General features: G+C 37.9%; 1 protein-coding gene across 6 annotated transcripts in view; it reads right to left on the bottom strand.

Annotated features, from left to right (window-relative positions):
• Nucleotides 1-20,385, bottom strand: part of LOC144322417 (phospholipid-transporting ATPase FetA-like) — a 126,420-nt gene that overhangs the window by 97,575 nt on the left and 8,460 nt on the right. Inside the window, exon 3 of one of the 6 annotated variants that reach the window (XM_077912439.1) lies at nucleotides 3,611-3,668. The exons of the other annotated variants lie outside the window; for them this stretch is intronic. The gene's annotated coding sequence lies outside the window, so the exon portion shown is untranslated. The remainder of the gene's footprint in view (nucleotides 1-3,610; nucleotides 3,669-20,385) is intronic. 6 annotated transcript variants of the gene reach the window in all.

The raw sequence follows: 20,385 nt of genomic DNA, 5'->3' as shown, positions 1-20,385 counted from the left end.
CTTTTTTTTTTTTTAATGATTTTATTTATTTTATTCATGAGAGATACACAGACAGAGGCAGAGACATAGGCAGAAGAAGCAGGCTCCCTGTGGGAAGCCTGATACAGGACTCAATCCCAGGACTCCGGGATCATGACCCCAGCCAAAGGCAGACACTCAACCACTGAGCCACACAAATGCCCCTCTTTCTCCTTAACTCAACCCAGAAAAGATCAATAAAGTATATTTTAATAAGTTTCTTTCAGGTCTCCCAAGCCGCTAAGTATGGATAAGCAAAGACTAGAAAACCTTATAGGTGTTTTCATCTTAATCATCCCAAACAGGATTAGATGGGAAAAAATTCAAATCTTTAGGGAAATGTAATCTAAGTAAAAGGTTATTTCTAGCCAAAAGATCTTTAGCTATCAGAAAAAAAAAAAAAAAAAACTAGCTGGACAACTGTGATTTGGAGTAACAATGTATCTTCCAACTAGTTCTGCTCTCTGTGAGGCTCAAGTGACCTCATTAAGGATAAAATTCTTATTTTGGGACGCTTGGGTGGCTTAGCGGTTGGGCATCTGCCTTTGGCTCAGGGCGTGATCCTGGGGTGCCGGGATTGAGTCCCACATTGGGCTCCCTGCATGGAGCCTGCTTCTCCCTCTGCCTGTGTCTCTGTCTCTCTTTCTGTGCCTCTCATGAATAAATAAAATCTTTAAAATAAAAAAACAATTTAAAGGATAAAATTCATATTTCAATAATCTAGGCATAGTTGCATCAAATAACTTTAGAAGCCAGGAAGTTAATAGCAGTTAGATGTAAAACAATTGGAAATGAAATTCTGGCTACTGTGACAAATTGGAGAGTTCCTATAAAAGTATCCAAATGAAAAAGAAAGAAAATTAAATATTGTGCAGGCCAAACAAAATTATTTGTGCTTGTTGGCTACAAGGTTTATTCCAACCCAATGTCTGTTTCCTCTGTCAACAGAATCAGTGTTTTCCTAACAATATTTTCAGCTATAATATCACCATTCTCTAGGCACCCAGTACTATTGTAAGTTGCCTACACCTTCACAGTAGGCTTGGGGTTTCTACAGCTGCCAAGAAAGAAGAGCCAAGGATGGGATGTCCTGAAATTCTGGCTTCTCTCCATCACCTACAGGGCCATCAGCAGCTTTGAGAGGGAAGTCTGGCCAAATCCACACAAGAATCATAGCTAGGAATGTGAAATGGTTATAAGGCACTTAATGGGGCCTGAGTAATGACTGTTTAGCTAGAATCAGGAACTCACCCAATGTGGTGACATTCTCTGCATGTACATCACATTACATAGCAGCCAACTAGAAAGTATATTTAAACTGTTAAATTCAGAGGAGGAAAAGAAAAACAAAACAAAAAAAAACCCAGAGGAGAAGAATGTAAGGAAAGGGAGAAAGAAATGGAATGTGGGAGGAAAAAAGGAAGAGAAGGAGGAAGAAAGGAAAAGAGAAAAAAAAAATTAGGAGCTAGAGAACCAGGTTTAATTTCAGTCTGCTCATAATTAATGACAATGTGACCTGAAGCAAGATACTAATTACTTGGAAACCAGAGAACCTTCCCTCAAATTTTTTCAAAGTGAGATTTTAAAAAAAGAAACAGGAGGGATCCCTGGGTGGCGCAGCGGTTTGGCGCCTGCCTTTGGCCCAGGGCGCGATCCTGGAGACCCGGGATCGAATCCCACGTCGGGCTCCCGGTGCATGGAGCCTGCTTCTCCCTCTGCCTGTGTCTCTGCCTCTCTCTCTCTCACTGTGTGCCTATCATAAATAAATAAAAAAAAAACAAAATTTAAAAAAAAAATAAAAAAAAAAAAAAAAAAAATAAAAAAAGAAACAGGAGATAAATTAGGGAGATACAAGATGGAGAAGACCCGCTAAGGAATAAATTTGTCAGGGACGCCTGGGTGGCTCAGCAGTTGAGCATCTGTCTTCCGCTTGGGGTGTGATCACGGGATCTGGGATCGAGTTGGCTCCCTGTGAGGAGCCTTCTTCTGCCTCTGCCTGTGTCTCTGCCTCTCTCTGTGTCTCTCATGAATAAATATAGCAGCAATGTCCACAATAGCCAAACTGTGGAAGGAGCCTCGGTGTCCATCGAAAGGTGAATGGATAAAGAAGATGTGGTCTATGTATACAATGGAATATTCCTCAGCCATTAGAAGCGACAAATACCCACCATTTGCTTCAACGTGGATGGAACTGGAGGGTATTATGCTGAGTGAAGTAAGTCAATCGGAGAAGGACAAACATTATATGTTCTCATTCATTTGGGGAATATAAATAATGGTGAAAGGGAATATAAGGGAAGGGAGAAGAAATGTGTGGGAAATATCAGAAAGGGAGACAGAACATGGAAGACTCCTAACTCTGAGAAACGAACTAGGGGTGGTGGAAGGGGAGGTGGTCAGGGGGTGGGGGTGACTGGGTGGCCGGCACTGAGGGGGGCACTTGATGGGATGAACACTGGGTGTTATTCTTATGTTGGCAAATTGAACACCAATAAAAAATAAATTATTAAAAAAATAAAATAAAATCTTGGGAAAAAAATAAATTCATCAGAGAGACAGAGTTGGGGGTACTTTTGTATTACAAACTAAGTACATTAGTTTTCATTATAGGACTGAGAAGAAGAGTTATCAGAGGATTAAGTTAAATAAGGCATGAAAATGTCTGCCACAGGGCTTGATCCAAAAAAGTCAGTCAATAAATGGCAGTGTTTTAATTTTATTTTTATTTTATTTATGATAGTCACACACACAGAGAGAGAGAGAGAGAGAGAGAGGCAGAGACATAGGCAGAGGGAGAAGCAGGCTCCATGCACCGGGAGCCCCACGTGGGATTCGATCCCGGGTGTCCAGGATCGCACCCTGGGCCAAAGGCAGGTGCCAAACCGTTACGCCACCCAGGATCCCAGTGTTTTAATTTTTTTTTTAAGATTTTTATTTATTTATTCATGAGAGACACCGAGAGAGAGAGAGAGAGAGAGAGAGAGAGAGAGAGGGAGAGAGACAGGCAAAGGAAGGGAGAAGCAGGCTCCTCGCCGGGAGGCCAATGTGGGACTCGATCCCTGATCCCGGGATCACGCTGAGACAAAGGCAGATGCCCAACCGCTGAGCCACTCAGGCGTCCCGCGTTTTAAATTTTTAATATACATGCCCACTAAATTGGTTTTAAAAAAAGTTTTAATACTGTGCTAGAGAAAAAGTGAAACCAGTGGAACATTTACAAACTGTTGATGGTATTGAAAATTGGACAACTACTCTGGAAAACAATTTGGCTTTATCTTACAGAGTTCATGGGGGGCATTTAACCCTCTAACCTCGACAGTCCATTTTTTGTATATAACCTAGGGAGACTCTCATAATATGTCATATACAAGAATATATATGGTAGCATTCCTCATAACAGCCAAAATTAGAAACCAACCAAAAAGCTATTAATGGTAGAATAAAGAAGTAACCTACGGTATGTTCATACAATGGAAAGCTATATAGTAGCAAAAATGAATGAACTACAGTTAAACACATTAACATGATTAAATTTCAGGAATACAATATTTAGGGGAAAATTGTAAAAGAATACATATGATATTCCACTTACATGAAGTTAAAAATTATGCAAAACTCTATCATTAAGGACACATACTTTCAAGGTAAACCTATAAAGAGAAATAAGAGAATGAAAAGTATAAAATTCAGGATAAAAGTTAGGGAGAGAGGGTGGGGAGCATGGAAAAGGCATACTGAGAACTTCAAGCTACACCTGTGTTCATGTTATTGTTACTTTTTACAAGTTACACATTTGTTATAAACTTTACATCCATTCAACAAATAATAACAAGAGAACTGAAAAATTAAAGTGAATATACCAATCATAGGAAATACTCTTCCTATCTTATTCAGGAGAGTAATTTTTTAATAACCCTTATTGAAAGAATAGGCCAATTTGGGTCACCATATTTAAAAGAAAAATATTTTGAGAGAATTTTAAACTTAGGGAAGAGTTGAAAAAATTGTATAGGGAATTTCCATATACCCTTTACCCACTGTATTCTTATGTTAACATCTTACATACCATTATGGAGCAATTATACACTAAGAAATTAACCTTCGTATAATACTATAAACTGAAGTCCAGAAATGTTTGTTTTTTAACTGTTTCTTTCCACTAATGTCCTTTTTTTTGTCCCCGCCTCCTCCAGGACCCAATCCAGGATCCTACATTGCATTTAGCTGTATGTGTTCTTCAACTTGTGAATGTTCCTGATTCTTTCCTTGTCTTTCATGATCTTGACACTTTTTAAATATACTGCCCAACTGTTTTGTAGAGTGTGCCTCAACCTGAGTTTATCTGATGTGCCCTTCTCAGAGCATCCTATTAGGGGATACATGCTGTCATGTGTATTCCTGGTGACATAAGCCTAGCTTGCATGGTTAAGATGATGTCTGCCAAAACTCTCCACTGTAAACTTACTTTTTTTCTTTTTGTAATGACTAAATATTGAGGGGGGGGGACTTATTACCTTTTAAAAAGAAGGTTGAAAAACACTAGAGTCATAAGAAGAGGTCTCAAAGAGAAATCAAGGAATAGCATCAGCTTCTATAAACCATAGTGATAGGATATGGGAGCCTAGGTGACTCCATAAGCAACCAACTCTTGATTTCAGCTCAGATCATGATCTCAGTTATGGGGTCAAGTCCATGTCAGGCCCTGAGCTGAGCATGAAGACTGCTTGAGATTCTCTCTCTCCTTCCCCTCTTCCACAACTCTCGCATGTGTGTGCATGTTCTCTCTTTCTCTCTCTCGAAAAAAAAAAAAAAGTCATGGTTATAGGATCTAAAACTCTTTCATTTAGACTTGAGAATCAAAGGTAGAAATAACAGGTCCCATCTTCACCTGATAATCTCTAAGCTGCCTAGACCTTAAATGAGTCATATAACATAGAAATAAAGACAACCTTACTGAAACTTGGGGCTCAGGGTGGAGTATGGAACTATCAATTCCCAGTCTTCCAACTGGCAAAACAGTGCAAACCAACTTCGAGTTCCTTTAAGCCCTAGCTGTGATTCTGTGCTTCCAGCATTCTGCATTCCTCCAGTTATTATACACACAAAAAAATAGTAAATTTAGTAAGTATAAAGGTTTGGAAAAAGTCTTTATATTTAGTTCAGTCCAAAAACTACATAAATTATAATAAACACAATCACGTCTGGCAGTGGTGTATTTGTGATACTAGCATAGTTGATGACTCTTAGTACTAGAATGTCATAGACTGCATGCATATAAGTCATAACTGGCTCTCAGTGAACAAATCTGTCTTTCAGAGAATAGAGTTCTTCACCAGCAAAGGAACAAATTTCTGCATATTGGAATCTGAGGATAGGACTCTCACACAGAACCAGATGTGCCCATCATCCCCTGATAAAACTAAGAGCTATTTTTCCCCCAACTGTTGTATAAAATCATGAAAGCTTTCAGTCTATTCCATTAAGGTTTCTCAGAGTTAGCTATCATAACCAACGCACAAATCCCGTTACTCCAGAAATCAGGTTCCCTATCCCAATTCATATCACATGAATCTCATCAAACCTAACAAAAATTTTTTTTTTAAAGCAACAGAAGCACATACACACAAAAATTAAGTTTACCCCAAAATGCTTTCAAGAGTCACAGTCCAAAACTCAACAGCGCTCCATACTCTGTCTTTATTCTCAGTTATATTTCCCACTTCATTTTATTTCAATCACAACTACTTTCTGACAGGAAAACACTTTAGAAAAACAAGAATCTTCTTTAAAATTCTGGGAGGTTGGGCAGCCCGGGTGGCTCAGTGGTTTAGCACTGCCTTCAGCTCAGGGCCTGATTCTGGAGACCTAGGATTGAGTCCCACATAGGGCTCCCAGCATGGAGCCTGCTTCTCCCTCTGCCTGTCTCTGCCTCTCTCTTTCTCTGTCTCTGTCTCTCATGAATAAATAAATAAATCTTTAAAAAATAAAATAAAATTCTGGGAGGGGTGGGAGGATGTTGAAACATCCACTAGTCTATGAGGCCATTTAAATTACTAAATTTCCTTCAGTTTTCTACTTCTAACAGCTTCTTGGCTTTTAAGAACTTGCCACATTGCTTTCTTGTGGATTTTTTTTCTTCTGTTTCCTCTTGATAAGGAAATTAAAGTGCTAAATAAATATAATATAATATAATATAATATAATATAATATAATATATAAAATATAATATAAAATTAAATAAATCTTAATACCATGATTTACAACCTGCTTCTTCCAAAGGTGATTTATGGACCTCTAATAACCTTTCAATTAGCTTCAGGTGGTTTAAAACAAAATAAAGATTGATATAAAATAAACTTAAAATACAAAATCCTTTCCTGTAAAAAGGAACCTACAAAATACTACAGTTTCTTCCTAAATTATTTGTCTCTAAAGCAAATGGCTTTTTCCTTCAGTTTTCTAATCCATAAAAATAATCACTTCCTTTTCTAAAAAAAAAAAAAGAAAGAAAGAAAGAAAGAAAGAAAGAAAGAAAGAAAGAAAAGAAAAAGTACAGCAGGGATTTTCAAATGGTGTTATGCAAAGCAGGCAGGTTTCTTGGGCTGAAATACAGTTATGGGTAGGAGCATGTAGAGGGCACTTCCTTTCTCTCAACCTGAATAAATCTACTACTTTCTGGGATTTTCCTATATTTTATATTTTCCTATATTTTATATTTAAAAAAAGAAATTTCTCCTGCTAAAGACAAAGTTGGAAAATCATCTGGATGCTTCTAGGATAAGTGTTTGAATAAATTAAAATGTACAATTGCAGATGGAACTCAACCTCTAGCTAGACCAAGCACAGTTCAAAGTCCCAGGCAGCCTTTCTTAATATACCTAAGCCTGCCATCTATGTGGCCTTGGCACCAATTCCTAGCAAAAGCTGGAGCTCCTGGGAGCCATTTGAAGACATTCATCTCCTTACCTCAGTCTTTTCTATCCCATGGACATCATATAGTTCATTTCTTTCTTTGTTCTCATGACAATTCATTTTCCTCATTTTTCTTCCCATACCTCTTTGATTGCTTTGCAATGTGATATAGCAGTTAGGCTGACCTAAATTTAAACCCTCGAGCCAACACTCATTAAATACGTAACCTTTGGGTAATGAGATAATCACTCTGAACTTCAGTCTTTCATCTCTTACATGAAGATAATTGCCTCACCTTGGTTGCAAAGATTATATAAAGTATACCAAGCATTTTCTACAGTGCCTCGCACATGGGCTATTCCCCAAAGGATTGTTCTCATCCCTGTTGTCTGTGTGCGCTTTCCCTGAATTATGATATCAAATCCTCTCATTGCATCACTACCCCTGGCTCCTAAAACCATCTTTAGTCCCAAACCCATACTGTTGGACATTTCCTCTTAGGTGCTCACTAGTGTCTCAGGACAATCATGTTCCAAAATGATGTTTCTCACCTTCTCTGATCTTATTATTTTAAAGTGTTCATGAAATCTAAGAATCACCTTCAGTTCCTCCTCTGATTACCTGCCAGGTCCAAATATTCCATCTGAGGATCTCTTGAAGCTATTACTTCCCAACTATACCATTTCAGATTCTTTTTACATTCCTTCTGGATTCAATGCCCTGTTATCTGTTTCTGGCTTTTATAAACTATCCACTGCTGCCCAGAATGGAACACTGATCATGTCTTCTTGACCAGCTCAAAGCCCACAGTGGCTTCTCATGGATTACTGAATGAAGTCCAGATACCAGCCACACATTCAAGATGCTATTTGAACTCTATTCTTTCATCTTTCTTTTCCACTATTTGTCTTTATTCAAACTGGCCTATGTACAATTCCCTAAATACAGCCCAGATTTTCCTGTATCTATGCCAGTACTCACCTTCCAAGAGTAATGCCCTTACTCTTATCAGTCAAAATCCTTCAGGCTATCTTAACAAAGATAAGCTCAAATTTCATGAATCCAATCTAGTTTCTCCCTTTCTCTGATCCAGAAATAACTCACCACAACTGCCATTTACTTCATTGGTATTATTCTCCTAATCATTTGTTCTTCCTTGTATCATAATTATTTTCTGAATTTTATCTCCTCTATCAGATTGGCTGGTGTGAACATGTCTAACTAATTTCTGTGTCTTCTAAAGAGACACAGAGCCTGGCTTCTAAGTAAGGGATTGGATAAACTTGAAAAAAAAGAATGAAGACAAGCAATAGGTAATTATTAAGAATAATAGCCTTTCTGAAAAATACAAGTTATAAGATGTGATAACTTCATCAAGACAATTGCTATAAAGAATACAAAACTTTGTCTAGTGATATTTAAAATAAGCTCTGGGATCTGTACACCTCTCAATTAAAACCAATCCAAAGACACATTAGCTTAGCTTAATTACCTAAGCTGCCCTACATAATTTTTTATTTATTTTATTTTATTTAAATTCAATTTGCCAACATATGGTATAACACCCAGTCTTCATGTCAACATGTGCCCTCCTTAATGCCTGTCACCCTGCTCTACTTTATTAGATATACATGTGGCAGCCATGAAGTGGGGAGTATCTGTGATTCACAGGATCCAAAATTCTAAATTGTTAGGAATTTTCTGGGCCCCACATGTCAGTTCTTTGCTAGTAATTTGTACTCTACTACTCTACTCCATAGCAGAAGGCAGAACATTCTTAATGCCACCAGGTCAACAAGCTGTGGGAGCTTGTCACTCCAGCATTAATTAGGCTTCCTGCCCCTTATATCCCCAGGAAATGTTGGCTTTGAGACTAAACTGGGAATATTCCTGGACCAGAGTGCCAACTGGAGTTGCTAAGTGGTTTTCTCATATCATAAGGGGTTTTACTGTGTCTAAGGAGAGTCACTGAATTACCAGAGTGAACTAAATCAAACTAAGCCCAAGTAAAAATAATTACTTGAGCAATTTCAGAATTGCCCTCCATTCCAATAGGAATGTCTGTGCTAGGGCAGCCCGGGTGGCTCAGTGGTTTAGCGCTGCCTTCGACCCAGGGCGTGACCCTGGAGATCCGGGACCAAGTCCCGCATTGGGTCCCCGCATGGGGCCTGCTTCTCCCTCTGCCTGTGCCTCTGCCTCTCTGTCTGTCTGTCTGTCATGAATAAGTAAATAAAATCTTTAAAAAAAAATGTCTGTGCTAGGAGCCACCTCGGATCTTGGATAGCTTCTCAGAGTTACTCTGATCCTGGAAATTACAGAATTTCACAACTCGAAAGGGACTGAGAGATACCTAATCATCCTCCCTCCAGAGCAGTCATTCCTTGTGTTTAGCAACCCTGGCTGCCTTGCTTAAATACTTCCATTGCAGAAAAAAATCATTCTTTTAGGATGGTCTCTACATTTTCATACAGCTCTATTTATAAATTCCTTTATTCATTAAATTGCTATAGATTCCTATAAGTCTTGGAGGCAAGTGAGAGCCAAAAGTAAAGCCTGCATAAGTTCTATCTTTATCTCTTCCCAGCTGGTGAGTACTGAAATGAATAAACACCTAGTACTTGAGCGTGCTACTTAATATAGTGCCATCCTCACCTTCCAGCATATGGTAATTGTGGTGACTGCACTAGGTGTCCAGGGTCCTGAGCCCTAAAAGTGGCTGATCCACTTACTTACTGTATGAGCAGCAGCCAATAAAATGAATTATGAGCACTCTACTAGTTTCTCAGTGTAGATCTAGGACATCTTACCTTTGCTGCCTAAATGCACTCAACTCCAAGCTTATTTGACCTCATACTCTTTTAGGAATTTCAATTCTCCAATTTATCTTTCAGATATTTCCAATATCATTACTGACATTCACTTTACATATTTTCATTCTAGTTCAAGAATTCCAAATCACATGGTAGCCCGTCAGTTAAGCCCAACCAAATGCTGTCTAAAGCAAGAGTAACAGTTCTAACAAAAGATTGAGCATGTGCACATGATTTTTTTTTAATTTTTATTTATTTATGATAGTCACACAGAGAGAGAGAGGCAGAGACATAGGCAGAGGGAGAAACAGGCTCCATGCACCAGGAGCCTGACGTGGGATTCGATCCCAGGTCTCCAGGATCGCACCCTGGGCCAAAGGCAGGCACTAAACCGCTGCGCCACCCAGGGATCCCTGCACATGATTTTTAATTCCTACAGGCTTCCTCAGTAACTCCACCCTAACAGAGAATCCTAACAATCCCTGAATTTCAGTAATTTCAGGCTGTGCTTAGTGATCAGTTTTATAGTTGATGTCAAGCTATGTTATGTTTGATAGGGAGGCTATAGGACCCAAAAAAGGTATATATATTGAATTTAGGAAGCAGATTTTTAAACATACCCACTTATGCCCTTGAAAGGCAGTTAACAAGAATCAACATTAATAAATGTCTAACCCATATATGGAAATATTTCTGAAGTAATCTACTTAAGAGATGATGGGGTCCCTGGGTGGTTCAGTCAGTTGGGCATCTGATTCTTGATTTTGGTTCAGTTCATGATCTCACATGCTCCACAATGAGTGTGGAGCATGGAGCCTGCTTGGGATTCTCTTTCTTCCTCTTCTTCTTCTCCTCCTCCCCCAAATAAGTAAGTAAGTAGATAAGTAAGTAAGTAAGTAAATAAGCAAGCAAGCAAGCAAGCAAACTGGTAAGATTAAATTATAGCCCAAATCCATTTCAGCAAGGGGCTTAGGGTTCCTCTCTAGAAAGGAAGCCATGAAGTTAAAATAGAGCTAATCTAAGAGAAGCGCTACTCTTTAAAACTAACAGGTTGGTCAGGAGAGAGTGAAGGAATGACAGTTTTTAGAACAAAAGATACTGAAACATTTATCACTCTTTCAGCCTTTGCCTGAGGAAAGGGTTCTCTGATTGTAGTGCTTATCAGAGTTATTTGGAAAGACAGAGCATTAGATATTTATGTAATATCATCATTAGAACAGTAAAGCTTATCAGATTATCAGAATACCACACCTTAATGTAAATACCATATAAAACATCCAGTTTCTCTTTGCTATAATTCTGGGATCTCTAATTTGGTCTCCTGGGTAGAGCTAGCCGGGAGAAGACAATGCCCTGGATGTTATTAGATTTCCCATGTGAAACTTCCAACTTAGCTGTCTTGTTGATAAATTAGTCTTTCCAGAAAGAAAGGAGTGAATTGATTTCCTAACCCCTGGTCACTCCTAAGACAAGCTGTATGTTGAATTTCTGAATTTGTAAAGCTTGGATTGGTTATAACCACATCAAGATGCAGATTTGAGAGATCCAACCTTAGTAGGCTGTTGTCTCAGTCTTGCTCCCTCACTTCTTTACCATATTTTGTCAAACTCAATGTCTAGAGATTCATAAGATCTAAGATTTCAATTCAAACCTGTTTGGACTACTCTGAGTCTTATCTGTACATGAGAAAGTTGGACAAGAAAATTTCCACTGCCCTTTCCAATCTTAGAACTATTCCATGACTCTAGAAATTATTAGAAATAACAAGATTTTGGTAAAATGCCCAGTTGCACAATAAATTTACAATGAAATAGTCTTTTTAGATACTTATAATAATTAATTAGAAAAAATAATGGAGAGAGTACCACTTAAATAGCAACAAAATTTAAAATATCTAGGAATAAGCTTAAGATACAAAATTTTACAGAGAGCTACAGAAGATCTGAATTAATTTTTAAAAATACCATGTTTCTTGATAGGGAGACTCAACATTGCAGAAATACAAATTATCCCTCAGATTAATCTATAAATCTAATGCAATCACATTCATTATTCAATAATTTAAAATTATAAATAATTAAAAAGGTATCTGTAAAGAGAGCATTCATTTACTGCCTTTTCCAAATAGGATTTCCTAGAGGAGGCAGAAATTCGTAAGTCCTTTGAATAAAGGGAAATACCTGTACACTTGAGGTAAAAAACAATCATAACTTACATTGTTTTAAAACATCATTAAGCCTAGCATATACACGTAGTACTGTAAACCTACCATTCTCAGATTTAATGTTTGTATAACTTCTGTAAACAATCTTGAAAGCTCACAACACCCTAAAAATCACTTCATTTTTTGTTATTTTTTAAAGATTTTACTTATTCATGAGCGACACAGAGAGGCAGAGACATAGACGGAGGGAGAAGCAAGCTCCTTGCAGGGAGCCTGATGCAGGGCTCAATCCCCAGACCCAGTATCATGATCTGAGCTGAAGGCAGATGCTCAACCACTGAGCTACCCAGGCATCCCTGAAAATAACTTAAGAGTGATTTTGCTGAAGTATAAATCTCAATTGGATGCTCTGTGTAGTATGAAGCATTAAGGTAGTGGGTGAGCCTAGCCAATTGCTTAGGATTTGCATCTCAAATATATATATATATATATATATATATATATTTTTTTTTTTTTTTTTTTTTTTTTTTTTTGGTCTACTTGGTATCCTTTGTGTAGTAATTTTCATTTAAGAGCCAGAGGTTACCTACATTTTCAATTACATTTTATCTAAATTATTTTTATTCAGTCATACTATATTCCATGGGAGGAATTATATATTAAAATGATATTTCACAAACTTAGTGATACCTGACAACCTCATTCATTAATGGATACACATGCACACATGGTGGTTTGTTGGTCATACGGCTCTGAAGAAACAGAGCATGACATTCAAAGTGGGGAAAAAGTAGCTAGGGATAAATGTTCAAGGATCAAGAAGGAAGTGCAGATTGGAAGAGATGAAAGGAGACTGCAGAAACTTGCTGGAGTTTAAATGAAATGAATAAAGTTATGAGAGGTTCTTAAATTCATTTAAGAAATAATCAAGTATTATACTAAGAGCTAGGGAATATAGAAAAGAATCAGACAATATCCCCATCACTGCCTTGAACAAATCACTGTAGGGAAGCCATATGAGTAAACAATTGCTCTACAGTGCAGTGGATAGTATGATAGAGGTAAGGATGAGGTATCATGGAAGTGCTAAAGAGGAGAATCTAAACTAGATTTTGGGGTCAGGTAAAGTTCTTGGGGCAGATCCTCAGCTGAGTCTTAAAGTATAAATATAAGTTAGCTTAATGAATATAGGGGATAGAATTTTCCAGACAGGGCTGAGTAACAACATATGAAACAACATAGTACATTGCAGAATGTCATTAAATACTTTAAAAGTTAATGTAATGAGACTTAGGGTTAAAAAAAAACATTTTTTTTAAGGATTCTATTTATTTATTCATTAGAGACACACAGAGAGAGGCAGAGATATAGGCAGAAAGAGAAGCAGGCTCCCTGCAGGAAGTCTAATGCAGAATTTGATCCCAGGACAACCTGAGCCAAAGGCAAACATTAAACCACTGAGCCACCCAGGTGCCCTGACACTTAGGATTTAAAGATGTATCAGTGTAGAGTCTAGTTTGACTGATGACCAGAAGATGAGCTGAGATGCTATGATTGTAATCCAGAGGAAAAATAATTAACAGATAAATTAAGGCACTGGCAATGGGGAAGGTGTGGAGGGGTTCCTTTGACAATTACATGAGGTAAAATTCAACAAAGTAGAATTTATCTTGTTGAATTCACTGAAGTACAGGATCTAGACTTCAGCTTTTAGGCTCAGAAACTTGGTTTTGGTTCTCTACTGAGATAGAATCCACAATTCAAACTAACATTAAAAAGAGTTCAGAGGCTGATATAAAACCAGAATGGTAGATGATTATTTGCAATGAAATAGATTGACTGTCATAGTGAGAATAATATTTGCTTTGGTATGAAGTTGAGACATTTTCTCCTTATAAAAAGATACACCTGAGTAATGAGTCATAATCAGAAAGAAAGTTGCTTGAACATGGAATTTGTGGTAGGGAAATTAAAGTGCATTTTTCAAAGGTTTAATAGCATCAGGCCACAGATGGGAATGTTCAAGTTGATTGGCTATATTCTCTCCCTTGGACAGTTAGATAGACACAAAAAAATATGCTTCTTGCTTTCCTGTTTGTATGTTGCCACCACTAACCAATAGTGCTTCAATGAATATTCTTTATATAAATATCTCTACTCAAGTCTTAACGTGTCCAGTTTTCCTGTTTAAGGTGGTTTTTTGATAACTTTGCCTTGATATATGTTAATGCTACAATTTAATTCTCAGTCACAAATCTAATTTCCCTTATTTCCAAGATCTTAGAGATGGTGGAGTAACAATTGGCTTTTCAGTCACTATTTACTTCCTACAAACTCCAGGTGAAAGATGAAAGACAATGAGATAGAAAGGGAAATGGGCAGGATCCAAAGAAAATGTAGTTTACAAACAGAAGGCTCTTCAAGGTGCCTGGGCCATTCAATAAGCAGAACATGCAACTCTTGATCTCAGTTTGTAAATTAAGCCCCATGGAGAGTGTAGATTACTTTAAACAAAACAGAAAACAAAAAACAAAACCCAAAACAACAACGATAAAATAAATAAAGAGAAGGTTCTTTTTTTTTTTTTTTTTTTTTTTAAGAATTAAGAAAGAGAAGGTTCTTAAGGGTAATGAGCCATACCATAGGCTGAATACATAAATCCATCATTTAAGTGAATCAAATCCTAATCCACATTTTACCACATAGCCATCTGAAGAGATTGTCCTTGGTATAGTCATCTAGCCAGAATCCTTGTCAAAATATACCTTATTTATATTAACACCTCTATCATTTATTAAATACCCACAATGTCCCAGTCCCAGGAACTATGGGGAAAGTGGAAATTATGAACACATAATCTTTATCCTTAAAAAGCTCACTATTTAGGAGGGAAGACAAACACATAAAGTAATTATACAACAGTGGAATAACAGAAGCTACTTCTGTATATCACTTCTGTCTGGGGAAAGACAGGATGAGGACCGTGAAGAGTTATGTCACAAAGGACATAATGGCTATGTGCTGACTCATTATCACTAAAGTTAAACTTGGCAATTGGTTTATTGAAAAGCTCTAACTGAACGGCTACCGCTAACATAACAGAAGGATTTAAACCACCACCTCTAACCCTGGTCATAAAACACTTCAAACTGTTCTAGCTTTTTCTCAAAGAATGAAGAGATCCTAAAAATTAAATCTATTAAAGTTCACATTTTAGCTTATTAAAAATGATAGAAATAACAGTAGCAGTCATATGGGATCATTTTAGGGAGTTTGATAAGGGGCACTATACTATCAAAATCATAGTTATAGGACATCACAGCTGCAAAAATGATAGGAATCCCTGACAATCTTATTTTCTTCATTTTCTAATTTAATCCTTAGTCTATTAAATATTCGCTTAGGACCTACTACATGCATCCGGCAATATATATCATACATCTTAAACCTACACAATGTTGTATGTTAATTATATCTCAGTAAAGCTGGGGACAAACAAACAAAAACCCTGCCAAGTACACTACAACAAGACACAAGGAGATACAAAAATGAAGTCTGTGAATGGGGAAGGGAATTAGACCTAATGGTACTAACAGATATAATGCAAATGGTAATTGCCTTAAGGAACTTGGAAGAGGGGATAGTAAACAAAGTGCCAAAATGATAGCCTGGAAACTCTCCCAACGCCACACAGAATTTCATGGAGGCTTCCTCACCTAGGCCTGACCAATTATTAATTCCGTTTCAACTCTCTGGAGGATGGGGGAGTAGTGTGGAGCTGAAAATTCATGTAGGCCTTACAGAAAAGGTGAGATTCAGCAAAAACTTGGAGTGGACAAGGGAGTTAGCCAAAGGCCTATCTGGAGGAAGATTGTCTGCAATCAGAAGGAATAATGACAACAAAGATTGTTTAAGGAACAGCAGGAAAGCCAGCATAGCTGGAGCAGTGAGGTAAGAAGCAGAATGGTAGGAGAGAAGAGATCAGGGAAGGAGGGGCAGAACACGCTCGGTCTGAAAGGCTATTGCGAGGACCTCAACCTTCTTTTTTAATTGAAGCATAATATACAGTGTTATATTAGTTTCAGATGTATGCTATAATGTTCAACAATTCTCTACATAGTGCTCATTACGCTAAGTGTACTCTTGATCCCCTTTATCCGTTTCACTCCTCACTCCATCCACCTCCCCTCTGGCAGCCGCCAGTTGGTTCTCTGTATTTTAAAGGTCTCCGAGTTGTTTGGTAAGGACTTTGGCTTCTACTCTGAGTGAAAATGGGAGCCACTGTATATCACTGAGGAGCATGCTCTGTTTTGCCATTTATTCAGGCCAACTTTTTGTCCCTTAGTAGTCTTACAATTTTTTTTTCACATAGGTTTTGGGCATTTCTTTTCATGCTTAGTCTTAGGTATTTTAAGGTTTGGTTGCTAATATGAATGGAATCTTTCTTGCATTATATTCTCTAATTGGTAGTTGATATTAAGAAAACTCGATCTCAGGACTCGGTCCTGAGTCTCCAGGATCAGGCCCTGGGCTGAAGGCGGTGCTAAACCGCTGAGCCACCTGGGCTGCCCAAGCATTTGACTCTTGATTTCAGCTCAGGTCATAATCTCAGGGTCATGAGATCCAGCCCCACAGAGAGCAGATTCAGATACTAATAACCACTTAAGCCAGGGGTAAAGTTGATAACCTCCTTGTGAAAATTAAGAGACCTCCAGATATACAATCAATATACAAATCAGTTTTTTTTTGTTTTTAAGATTTATTTATTCCAGGGACGCCTGAGTGACTCAGCAGTTGAGCATCTGCCTTCTGCACAGGGCGTGATCCTGGAGTCCCCGGATCAAGTCCCACATTGGGCTCCTTGCATGGAGCCTGCTTCTCCTTCTGCCTATGTCTCTGCCTCTCTCTGTATCTCTCATGAAGAAATAAATAAAATCTTAAAAAAAAAAAGAAAGATTTATTTATTCCAGATAGAGAGAGAGCACACAAGTGAGCAGGGGATAGGGCAGAGGCGGAGAATCTCCAGCAAATTCCCTGCTGAGCATGGAGCTCAATCCCCAATCCTGAAATCATGACCTAAATAGAAACCAAGAGTTAGTTGTTCCACTGACTGAGCCACCCAGGCACCACTCAGGGTTTTTTGTTGTTGTTGTTGTTAATCTTATTTTATTTTTTGAAGATTTTATTTATTTATTTAGCGCTTGCACGCACATGTGCACAAATAGGAAGAGGGGCAGAAAGGAGGAAAAATCTCAAGCAAACTGTGCTGCAAAATCCAATGACCCTGAGATCATGACCTGAGCCCAAACCAAGAGTCCAAAGCTTGACTGACTAAGCCAACCAGGTGCCCCTGCTTTGTGCTCTTAATACCTCCTTCCTCATACACTGGTGTCTTAAAAAGTTCTTAAAATGTGCTATAGTCTCAGAGTATCTTTCCAAGTTTTTTGTCCCAAACCTACTCCATTGCACCCATTAGGATCACTACTGTTAAAAAAATAATAAATACTATCAAAGATGAGGCGAAATTAGAACACTGTGCACTGTTGGTGGGAATGTAAAATGGTACAGCTGTTATGGAAAACAGAATGGTGGGTCCTCAAAAAATTAAAAACAGAATTGCCACAATCTAGCAATTTCGCTTCTTGGCTTATGTCCAAAAGAATCGAAAGCAGGACTGGAAGAGGTATTTGTACACTCATGTTCATAGCAGCACTATTCATAGTAGCCAAGGAGCAGAAGCAACCCAAATGCCCAATAACACATGAATGGATAAATGAAATGTGGTATATACATACAATGTAATATTCAGTCTTAAAAAGGATATTATGACATGATACAACATAGGTGAACACTGAGAACATTATGTTGAAATAAGCCAGTCACAGGAAAGATCTATCACATGATTCTACTTATATGAGGCACCTACAGTAGTCAAATTCACAGAGACAAAAAGATTAATGGTGACTGCCAAGGACCAGGGGTTGGAGGAATGGGGAGTTAGTGCTTAATGGGTACAGAGTTTCACTTTAATAAGATGAAAAGAGTTCTGAGATGAATGATGATAATGGTTGCCCAACAGTGTGAACACACTCAATGCCACTTAACTGCACACTTAAAAATGGTTAAGATGGTAATATTATGTTTTAAAAATAAAAAAAAAAATAAAACCTTTTCCATCAGTAATTTTGTGTTTCTTGTTGCCTTTTTTATTCTGTGAGGCCCAGTTTTATCCTCTGCCTAGTGCTTTGAACTTAACCTTCCTCACTGACCTTTGTCTCTAATGTCTCCTCTATCTGGGCCTGGAACTCCTTGAGTCCCTCAACACTCATTTTTGCCTGGATTATGGTTTGTTCCCCTTTTCTTGGAGCTTGTCAGCTTTTTTTTTTTTTTTTTTTTTTTTTTAAGTCCAATCTTGCTCCTAAGACCCTCAATTTGGGCCAATCTCACTTTTAAAGAAAGATCTGAGAAATAAAGCACACAATTCTAGAATACAGACTATCTGTATTCCAGGTATAACTACAAACTTAATGCTGTTTAATATAAATTGGGAAATAATATTTATGGAGAATTGCTTGAAGGATATACTGTTTATCCACTGCTCAGAATCAGTGTTTCCTTATTTTTGTTTTCTATTTTTTTTAAGTTTTTTTTTTTTAGTAATCTCTATACCCAACATGGGACTTGAACTAAGAACCCCAAGATCAAGAGTCAAATGCTCAGGACACCTGGGTGGCTCAGTGGTTGAATGTCTGCCTTCAGCTCAGGGCATGATCCTGGGATCCAGGTTTGAGTCCCACATCAGGCTCCTGTCATGGAGCCTGCTTCTTCCTCTGCCTATGTCTCTGCCTCTCTCTGTGTGTCTCTCATAATTAAATAAAATAAAATAAAATAAAATAAAATAAAATAAAATAAAATAAGAAATAAATAAATAAAATCTAAAAAAAAAAAAAGAGTCATAATGCTCTATAGACTGAGCCAGCCAGGCACCCATTTGTTTTCATTTTTTAAGCCAAGGCTCAACAGGTGAGCTCTAGAAACATTGTGAACTTCCAAAAATTGTCTGTAAAAATCTGTGCATTTTTTTTAGAGGTCCCAAGATTTTAAAAGTTTTAATATGCTCTATTATCTACCCCCCAAAGAGTTAAGAATCTCTATATATATTCTAAAATTTTTTATCTCTTGGATTGAAACAGATTATCAAACCCTTACCTCAACTGAAATGTTCTGCCTCAAGCTCAGAATGGCTTTTGCTGAACAATGCTTTGGCACTATGCCAACAACCCACATTGAAGGACATTTAAAGGAAACAGCCACAGGCCTAAAAATCTGTTGAGGAAACTATCATAAAAGCAAAGAGAGCAAGACAAAGATGGGCACAGATCTGCCTGGATATCTCAAGATCTTAACCAGGTAATATGTCTGTAAAGGCAGAAATATGCTGATGTTGGGACATCTGGGTGGCTCAGTCAGCTGATTGTCTGTCTTTGGCTCAGGTCAAGATCCCAGGGTCCTGGGAATGAGCCCCACATTGGGCTCCCTGCTCAGTGGGGAGCCTGCTTCTTCTCCCTCTGCTACTCCCCTTGCTTGCGCCCTCCTCTGTCCTCTGTGTCAAATAAATAAAATCTTAAAAAAAAAAAAAAAAAGAAATATGCTGATGCTATCATGAGAAGAACAGATTTGGAACAAGCCCAAAGAGAATTACATACCCCATGTAAGAACTGAGTGAAATGTAATGGCAGCACTAAAGGTTCTTCCTTCATAAACGCAAGCATGGGATTTGGAGAGCCAGCAATGCAGATATTAATGGCAATTTTTAGATAAATGTATATAACATTTTACATATATGTTGAGTATACCTAAGTTAAAGAAAGGTTCAAACTATAAAAGATATCATGTGAAATTTTTAACAATTCTCCCTTCCCAATTTCAGGGTAATTTTCTTTTATGTAACTCTCACATTCCTTGATTTAGCTAAAATCCATCCACCCATTCTTCAAAGCTCAGTTTTTAAATTTTATTATTTTCTTAAAGGCTCCACACCCAGAGTCTCATACTTTACTGACTGAGCCAGCTAGACACCCCATCACCTTTTAAGATTATGACAAATGTAGTTCAAGTAGAATTGTTTTTGTTTCATTAAACTAAATGGAGCTACTCTCTCCTCCTCCTCCTCAAACACATATACTTATAGCTCTTATACTCTTTAAAATTTTTAAAAAACATATCCACAAAGAACTATGACAAAAAGTTTTCTTTTTGTTGGAGGTCATCCTCCCAAATAGTCAGCAGTCATTTGGTTGAAATTTTGTAGAGAGGAATGCCTGGGTGGCTCAGAGGTTGGGTGTCTGCCTTCAGCCCAGGGAATGATCCTGGGGTCCCAGGGTCGGGTCCCGCATCGGGCTCCCTGCATGGAGTGTCTGCCTGTGTCTCTGCACTGCCCCGCCCCCACCCCGTGTGTGCGTGTCTCTCATGAATAAATAA

The sequence above is a fragment of the Canis aureus genome, chromosome 10, assembly GCF_053574225.1.
Source record: "Canis aureus isolate CA01 chromosome 10, VMU_Caureus_v.1.0, whole genome shotgun sequence".
Taxonomy (NCBI): domain Eukaryota; kingdom Metazoa; phylum Chordata; class Mammalia; order Carnivora; family Canidae; genus Canis; species Canis aureus.
Note: the sequence above shows the minus strand (reverse complement) of the source record. Positions and strands in the feature narration are given on the sequence as shown.